The following is a 9338-nucleotide window of genomic DNA, read 5'->3' as shown; positions in this document are numbered from 1 at the left end:
TATAGCAAGACTGTGAGCTCTTCTGTTAACTGCTCAGCTACTCTTCAACAGAGCGTAATTAAGTGCAGTGAGATGGATCTGGCAGAATGCTGACCACGGTACATAATAAATAGGATTTACAGAAAATAGAGGAGCATGGAAGAAGAAACAAGAAACAGAAGAAAGCTACAGAGATGCAATGCCTGACAGAAGTCAACATTTGCTTTTGACTGTAACTGGAAGTGCAACAGCAGTGTAGAAAGAACAGAATGATTTGTACCACAGGAGTAAAAGTGAAAAGGGTCTGGCAGACCTGGTTACCCAAGTAAGGCTTAATGGCCTCCGAATCCTGCATATTGAAAAATTAAGGTGCTCTGGAGAAAGTCTTTAAAAGGCATGGAGAAAAAGGTTCCCTAGAAAAACGATGAGCACAATTGGAGCTCCCATCTGACAGACAGGAACTACTAAGTGCAGAATGGGATTATACTTATTTTGTTTCACTAGATTTGTATCATAAAACAAATGCTAATACTTTGGAAATAATTTGTAGATAAAAAGGTTCACAAATAATTCTAATGAGAACAACATGCCTTTCTACACATACACTTGAGTATATCAATGCATACCACTCATGCTTTCCCATTTCACATCTCCATTAACTGTGCTGGGTGATGCTGGTTTTCAACACTTAAAATGTAATCATACTTTACAGCAGGAGGAGTTTTCACAGATTATACAATTGTCAAGGGGATGGGTGCCCCCTATTCATTCTGCCTTCCCTCAGTGAAACAGATGAGCTTTCTCCTCTCTGGTACTCAAATCCTGCATGCCTTACCTTGGGTAGCATGTGCTTTGGTTGAGCTTTGGGTGCCTCAACATAAAAAGGACATCAAAGTGTTGGAGTGTGTCCAGAGGAGGGAAACCAAGATGATGAAAGGTCTCGAGGGTGAGACTTAGGAGTGCAGCTGAGGTCACTCAGTTTCTTTAACCCAGGAAACTGTGGAGTGTTTCACCCTCAGTTAGAGACCAAAACCCCCTAAACACAGAATTCAGTGCAGGAATATAAGGAATGAGATACAAGTCCTATGGCACACATGGGTACGTATATACATAGTACACAGGCAGAAAAATGGGAGCACAATACATTTCAAGGAATGGTCGTATCACATGTCAGTGCAGAAGGCACAGCACAGACCCGAGATGAGTCACAGCAATTTCTCAGAAAATGATGAGCCTTCATGTTCTCTGGACCAGTACATCACTGGTCCCCCAGGTATTTGAGACCGCTTTGAAAGCAAGAGGAGTGCAGCCAGCAGCATCACGCTAATCTTGCTTTCATGTCTGATAGAAAGAGTAATTTCTCCTGCTATCAATACTGGTATATTCTGCACAACAAAAGCTAGAATTAGGTCACCACAATTTTCTTTTGTTCCCGTGAATAAGCCTAGCTTCTTCAGCTTCTCCTTCTGAGCACAATCTTCAATTGCTGCCAGTATTATAAGTAAAATCTTCTCAAAAACAATTATTTCCATTCTATATTATATGGACCAGTCAATACCCAGCTATGTGAAATTCTTTATAATCAAGGTTTCATCCTTTCAATACATCTACTACAATTGCATTAATATTTCTTATTTTCTTTTTACTCTTCTGCACAAATCTATAAAATTTGCTCAGTGATCTCTTTTTCATTTCAATCCAAACATTTAAATATAGGGAAACAAACTATCAGATGGCTATTTTTTCTTTCTTTCTATTTACCTGTCCTTTTATGCCTTCTCACATGTTTTTCACCTGCAAAATTTCTCACATTTTTGTGAAGTTTCAAATTTCCACACTGTATTTTGGCATCATGTTTTCACAGTTTTAAAGCAATCTTATCCATAGCACATACCAGTAGGTCCCCAGAAATTCTTTAGTGAGGAAAAAAAATTGCTGTTCCTTCCATAACTTTAATGCTCTGCCAATTCTACTAAGCAGGCCATTTCTCTGTGTCCCACTCTAGTCATTCACCATTTCTCCAACTGCCTTTGAAATTCTCCCTATCTGAAACAGCAAAATCTTTATTCTCCATCCCAACCCCCATCCCCCAAACCAACCTACCAACCCAAAAATCCAAGACTTTTAAATTAACACAACTGTAACTGCAAACAGCTCATTGAGCAGTTACTACAAGACAGCCCCCAACTTTTGCAGCGCTGGATGGGTCTGGTTAAACAACTGGTGTAAATTTGTGAAGAAAGATAAAAATGCCCCTCAGCACTACGATGCTGGCAGTAAAACAAGAGCTGAGGAGAGGTACAGATCACCATCTCAACAATTTAGTGAGGCACTAAAGTTTCTACAAACTTCCTGATGAGGGAAAGGGAAAAGAAAAACTCATACAGAATGAAGGGAAATTAACATAATTCCTTTTGAGTATCTTATATTAATTCTGCTTGCTCTCTTTGACCACTTGAACACTGTGCTCTTCAGTTAAACCCCTGCACAACTGCACCAACTTCCCTTAGCTGTTGTTTCTCTAAAAACAGAGCCTTGGCACAGAAGCAGCAAGGACAGGCGACAGCAGTACCGTATCAGGAAATGCCCTTTCTTTTTTTTTCTTGTGACCCATCTTTTTCAAATAGGTTGGACTTGATCTCAAAGATCATTTCCAACCTAGTTTATTCTGTGATTTGATAAATATATATATAGTTTGATAAATATATATATAACCTTAATAGAACTCCAGACAACTTTCTGAAAACACGTTGCATTTGTAGAAGTCAAATGAAGACAGAATCCATATACATACTGTACTTCTGGAAGTGGGACCCTATATTTTGAAAACACTTCTGTACACCTCATGTACTGTTCAGTAGCACACCCCCAAAGCCATAAATCAAGGAATGCTCTCATTTATCCTTCAAATACTCTTCCCATTTGACATAGCTGCACAAATCATACATGGTCAGTTCTCATCTGGCGACACATGAAAAGATGCACACACCTAGAGTGTAGCAGCCAGGAAAGGGTTAACAGCCCCAACAGCTCCTTCCAGCTGCAGCTCAGACACACGATTGAGTTACTGTGGCTTAACAAGTTATTGTGTTTCTGCCGAGCTACTGTCAATGACCACATATGCATTCACCGCCTGTGACAAACACAATGTAAAACGCTTTAGCCTGACATTGGTGACAGAGACACTGACAGGCAAAAGCTGGATTAAAAGACTGCAGAATACAGAGTGAAGCAGCTGCAGCAAGGGATGTGAACTACCTCAAGAAAACTCCAGAAGAGCTGAGCAGAAGTGACTTTTGGAGAAGACCCAGAAATGCTTTTGGGAATGGAATGTGGGGGCTAGGAAAAGCTGTAAGAGATACCTATCTCTTGGCCCAGCAGTTGTAAACCGGGTGGGTGGGTTGTGAGTGGGCAACAAGAAAATGCTGAAGCTTCTACGACTCTGTGAAAATTAAAATACAGGACTTAATGCTACCAGTTCAGTGGGCCAAAGAAGGCCAGGGTCATTAAAAGCTGTGGAGCCCAAAGATGGCCTTCAATGGGAAATAAACAGCAAGACACCAGCTGCAGCCCAACCTGCCCTTCTGGGGGCCCAGCAGCAGCCCCAGCTCAAAATGAGCTTTGCACACTGAGGCAGGGGCTAATGAGGGTCACTGTGCATCAGCTCGACACTCAGACACTCGTGTCCTCCTGACTCAAGTCTCCCAGGCTGGAGACAGGGTGCCTGCTGCCCAACAGGAGACACCAGAAGCAACTCAGTGGCACTGACAGCCACCAGGTCTGACCAGAGCGAAAAACCTGCACATGGCAAGCTTGGCCCAGGAGAGACCATGGGCTCTCTCAGCTGGAGACCTGCAAGGCTGCATTTCACATCACAACAGCTGAATGTAGGGATAACCAAAACAAGCCCACAACAAAAAGCACATTTTCGCAGGTGTTTGAACTCCTCCTCCATTGCACTCCCCACGAGCTCTGAGAAAATCCTGTTTCTTCTGACTTTCCAGCAAAAGAGTAAAAGCCATGTAACTTTTTTTTTTTTTTTTAATTTACCATGCACTGACCATGTACTCAGTACTGAGCAGAGCACAAAGAATGACATGTTTTGAGCACCAAGGTGCTTATCTAAGCAGTCAAATGCAGGACCCAAAAAGTATTTGCTAACCAAAATAATGTATAAACAAAAGGACTTTGTTTATACTTCAGATGAATACAGCAAAATTTCTTATATGGTGGTGTAAAAGCAACAGACTTTGTGGAAGCATGAGCAGCATGAATGAGCAAGATGCTGTTGAAGTCAATGAAAGATGTCCCTGGGGGAGAAGAATGAATAAAAGCAGAGACAAAACATGTAACAGAAACCAGGCCACAGGTCTTTAGGATAATTTCTATTCCATTTGCAATACGAGGAGCAGAATAAAAGTAGACAATTGAATGTGCATACCACCACTTTAAAGTATACCTAAACTTAAGAGGACCTAATCCTTAAAGTCTTTTGAGATGATTGAGATGCTAAACATTCTATTCAGTTGTTCCTTGAGAACAGCAGAATAAAAACTACTTTATAGCTTTTTTTCTCCACTCATGTGACTCTGAGATCTACATACTCTAATGATTACTCAATTTACATCTGATTTAGTATCTGCTTTTGTGTCTCATTTACCTAATTCATACATATATTGAGTAAGGGTTGTCTAGAGGCACGCAGTCTATTTCTGCAGGAGGTCACTTAGATTTCCACTGGGTTTAATGTTTTAATTCCTTTTTAGCTGCTAGCAAAATATATTTTTGGTAACTAAAATATTGTTTTTTCATTCATTTACATAATAGTGAAATGAGTACATCTTTTCTTTAGACATTCATAAGCCATAATCACTGATGGGAATGGGTATATTTCAATTGAGTATCAGAGGAGATAATTTCAGTACGGTGCTTTTAATTTTTTAAAATTTCATAATTGTTTTACAGACAGGCATGGCCTATAATGACATTAACAATTCTATTCAAACCTGCCTCTTTTATCAGGAGAACACTAATTTTTGTTTTTTTCAAACAACATCACCTAACAAAACTCAAGAGGCAGGCAAGCCCCATAGCTTAAAAAAAAATTTAAAAAACCCCACCTCTTGCTAGCAAATTGAGGACATCTGATACGGACTCACAAAGAATTAAACAATATACAATTTAGTATTATCTTTCAGGGAATTCTACTGGAGCCATATTTGTAAGAAACATCCTCCCTATAAGCTATGCAAGTCTTTCTTCATTCCAGCTCATTCTATTGTGCTGGATTTGAACATCTCCCCCATAATTAGTATCTGTAATTGTAAACAAGAATAGAAACAATCTCAGAAATAAAGAAAGACAAGCCACAAATTCAAGGGAGTTAGAGACTAAGGGTAACAAGATATAGCTCTTGTAGCATCATTAAATGACCCAAAGACAAAACCCCACCAATCCATAAAATGTTGCCTGTTCCAGAAAACTACCCTGTGCCTGTAAAATACTGAACTGACCAAAGAAGCTGCCTTTGGAGGGTTGTAAGAAAAGAAAGGGAGAACAGAAAACCCTAAGAAGGAGATAAAGCTATGCCGACCTTAAAATTTAAGATTATGAGAAACTGAAGATGAAACATAGCCCTTTCCTATCACAAAATGAGGAATGGGAGCTTTGGATAGACAAGACTGAGGTCTTAATGTTCTTCCATTTATTTCAGAGGTGACAAGGAGTGATTACCAGCTTACACAGGATCCTGCCCTCTAAAGAAAATCCTGGCTCTAATGAAGTCAGTGTTTTCTCCTGTCCTATGAACTTCAATGAGAACATGATTTTTACCCTTGCTGTTAAATCAGAGAAAGTTTTTCTGCCTGTCCACATTAGTTGTACATTGGGTATGAAATGCAGCAGATTAAGAAAGCCAACTATCAGAATAGCCAGGTATTTTATAGTCTATAGTTTACTGCATTATATAATTTTCTTTACTCACAACTACCCCGGAGCTATCATCTTGAAGTGACAATATCAGTAAAATTTAGATTGTAAGGAGCCCTCTGAAGGTTATCCTGCTCAATCTCCTGCTGGAAACAAGGCTGACTGCACAGATCAGGTTTCTCAGTCTCCTGCCAATAGGATGTTCCTTGTTTGGTGACAATGGGATTAGGGAGTGGAAACATTCCAGGTTTGTCAGAATTACTTTGACATCTTTCACCTGAGATGTTCTGACACCTTTAAGAGCTCCCCCCTGCAAAATGGCCTTGAGTCTGCAGAGACTTTGCACCCCTTAGCTGCAGTTGAAAGGCCCAGCTCTCAGTGGTGATTTAAAGGACATCTCGGGCTGCTGTCATTTGCACTTTGGTGTTAAGAAGATATGTAAGGTGCTGTGCATATCATACCTGAGTCCCTTCTGTGAACATTAACTCACTCTGGAACAAACAGTCAGGAAAAGAGAATTAAAATAACAATACTCTTGGAAAAGAAAACTTAATTTTGTGTACGCTTGGGATACTGGGAACTTAATGTCAGGAAGGCAGACAATACCAATTGCAGTCAAAGCCACATAATCATCCCTCCAACCTCTCCAACTGACACATCAAACAAACTGTTTCAGAGAAGTTCATCAGATAAACAGAGCACAAGTATAAAGCAACCACAGCACACCTGCAGAAAAGCTATGGGGAGACAGAAACATCCACCTATGAACTGAATTGCTGCCAGTGACTTACTGGGCTCCAGCAATTGCTGTAGCAGGTATCAATCAAAACCACTGAGGATGGGTAACATTGTCTTAAGAAAAATACCAGAGACATTGTCATGACCATGGGAAGGCACAACATTGATCTGATACCTCATGAAAACCCAACATTCACAACCACATGCTGTAACACGACTTGGGACAGACCTAGGAAAACTGGCACCTACTAAGTCCCCAGGGCCACCTCTGTCAGTAAGGGGGTATTCTTGGGACATCTCCTGAACAGGTACTTGCAGCTCCCCTTCCTAGTGACACCTCATGAGTTCACACAACCATCTCTGCAACTGCATAAATATTATGCCTTCGTTTGAATGACATCCTAGTAGTGGAAGGAACAAGCCCAGCATCATGTGATATGATACTCCATGCACATTTCTTTATTCTACACATGACACTGAACCTAGAACCTATTGAACAGAATTTCTCAGTACAAGAAGAGGAACAGCCTCCATCTGTTAGTCTGGGATTCACAGGTTGCTTCTAATTAACATTCCTTGATTTGAAAGCAAAACTGAGCTTTGCCTGAGCAGTCAAAGCTTTAAGACTTTCAGGTATCTTGGTTTAAGATCACTATGGAGATTTACACATGCAAACAGATTTCCTGCCAGTCTATCCCCACTGTTGCATGAGTTGCATTCTCATTTTTATGCTGTAGTAGCTCAGGGAGTCTGAGAACAGGAATTCTGTGCTGTGGCACTACTTCAAAGTGCATGCCAACAATTTATGCTAGACTGTCATAAATCACACATGGAAGGGCAAGGAATGAAATGCTGCTTCCAAGTAATTCTTATTGATTCCGGAATGGGCAAGAGCTGACCTACATTCAGTACTGCATCAAAGAAATCCCTAGGCCAGGACAGTCCATCTCCTAGAAAGCAGTCTTTTAGCCTGGTTGGCTAGTACCTGGGCCTATTTCACTTCATTAGTTTGGTCTGTAAGTTTCTAGCAGCGTTTCAGGTTTACAGAACCAAAACAACTATCAACAAGTAATAAAACTCTGATATATGCAGAAGAGAACCATGCATTGGCCCATTTAAGCCATTGCCCCTGAGCTACTCTGACCTCAGGTGGACAGGCGGCACACCTTGTCAAAACGTGTCTCCAGATCACACCAGTGCCTCAATGATGAGCTAAACAAGGATGCTAAATGGCTTGGATGAGAATTACATGCTTACAATCTGAGAGCACAGCTATGACACCTAGAAGTGCTATTTCCATAGTGTTCAATGCCTGGAATTGCGCTGTGACAGTTACAGAAAAAGGCCAATTCTTTTGTGCCACTCTGTTATCATCAGTTCTTAATGTTCTTAACCTGGACAATCTAGGACCAACTGTAGACCTAGTGCTGTCTTAAAAATGTCCTCCAGCAGTAAAAAAGCCACATGAAGCAGCTCTGAAATTGCTGTCTGGCTCTAAATGTTACAACAAAACCTGTGGAAGTCGGTGAGACCCCTCCACCTCAGCTACTCAGAACCAAACACCAATCTCCCAGTGTTCCATGGCAGGTTTTTATTACATGTTCTGGTATGCAGAGCAGCAGCAGATCTAAAATGAGAATCATTCAGAATCAATGGGTTGGGATTAATCTGTCCTCCTGTCCAGTGCAAGTGCTGCCACAGTAATAAACAGAAATCTGATAACTTCATACTGTCAGCACAAAATGAAACTATGACCTTGACCTGTGCAACAGCATCCAGTAATTTTTTCATAACTTCAACATACCATACTATATGGCTATGATCTAATAAGAATCTAAAAGTAATTAACTGGAATTTTTGAAAACTGAAGCCTTAATCAAATATGTATTCTTATCAGGGTTGCAAGCCAGCAATAAATTGGGACATTTAAAAAACTGGGATCCAATCCAATCTGTGATCTGATCAGGGTTCAATGGTTATAATAAATTGGGAGTATTAAAACTGGGATCACATCCAACACTTTATTTTTCTAAACCACAGGACCTAGCTGTGCCGTAAAGTCAGGAATACTCAATGAACAGATATACCATGTTGGATTAACCCTTAATAAATAATGATGCACCAGCTCAGGTGTCCCAAAAACATGTGGTTTAGCACAGAGCTTAATGGTGAGAATAGCAATTATGAACATTTTATCAGAGATCAATATGGACTTTAAACAGCCATAATAATGCTTTTAGACTTGGCAGGTGGAATGCACAGGAACAAAAGCTACATGGGGTCGCCAACAATGTGCACGTGTATGAACGTGCGCTAAGATGCACTATGCATTTTAAAAAATCTTACTTTGATTTTTGCAACAGTCTGAATTTCACCTTTTCAAAGCAATTTGGCTTTTCTACCATACTGCTATATGTCCATCTATTCTCATTTTCATTTTGGTTTCCAGTAACATACAAACTGTTTGTAATTAAATATAATATTCAAATGCTGACTGAAAGGGAATGAAGTTTCACTCCCAAGTACTCTCTTCCTCTCTAAGTGGACTCTAAATGTTTTTATTTCTGTACGATGCATCCCTTCATGCAGGGATCTTGCAGCTGCAAAATTAAACCTCTGTTTGCCATATATCAAAACCATTTGTATTGATTTTTTAACTATGGGAACAGGCAACAAGCATCAGGGCTGATAAG

General features: G+C 40.2%; 1 protein-coding gene across 1 annotated transcript in view; it reads right to left on the bottom strand.

Annotated features, from left to right (window-relative positions):
• PARD3B (par-3 family cell polarity regulator beta) overlaps positions 1 to 9338 on the bottom strand; it is a 372170-nt gene that overhangs the window by 82715 nt on the left and 280117 nt on the right. The gene's annotated exons all lie outside the window — the stretch shown is intronic.

This window comes from Geospiza fortis, unplaced genomic scaffold (genome assembly GCF_000277835.1).
Source record: "Geospiza fortis unplaced genomic scaffold, GeoFor_1.0 scaffold112, whole genome shotgun sequence".
Lineage (NCBI taxonomy): Eukaryota > Metazoa > Chordata > Aves > Passeriformes > Thraupidae > Geospiza > Geospiza fortis.
Note: the sequence above shows the minus strand (reverse complement) of the source record. Positions and strands in the feature narration are given on the sequence as shown.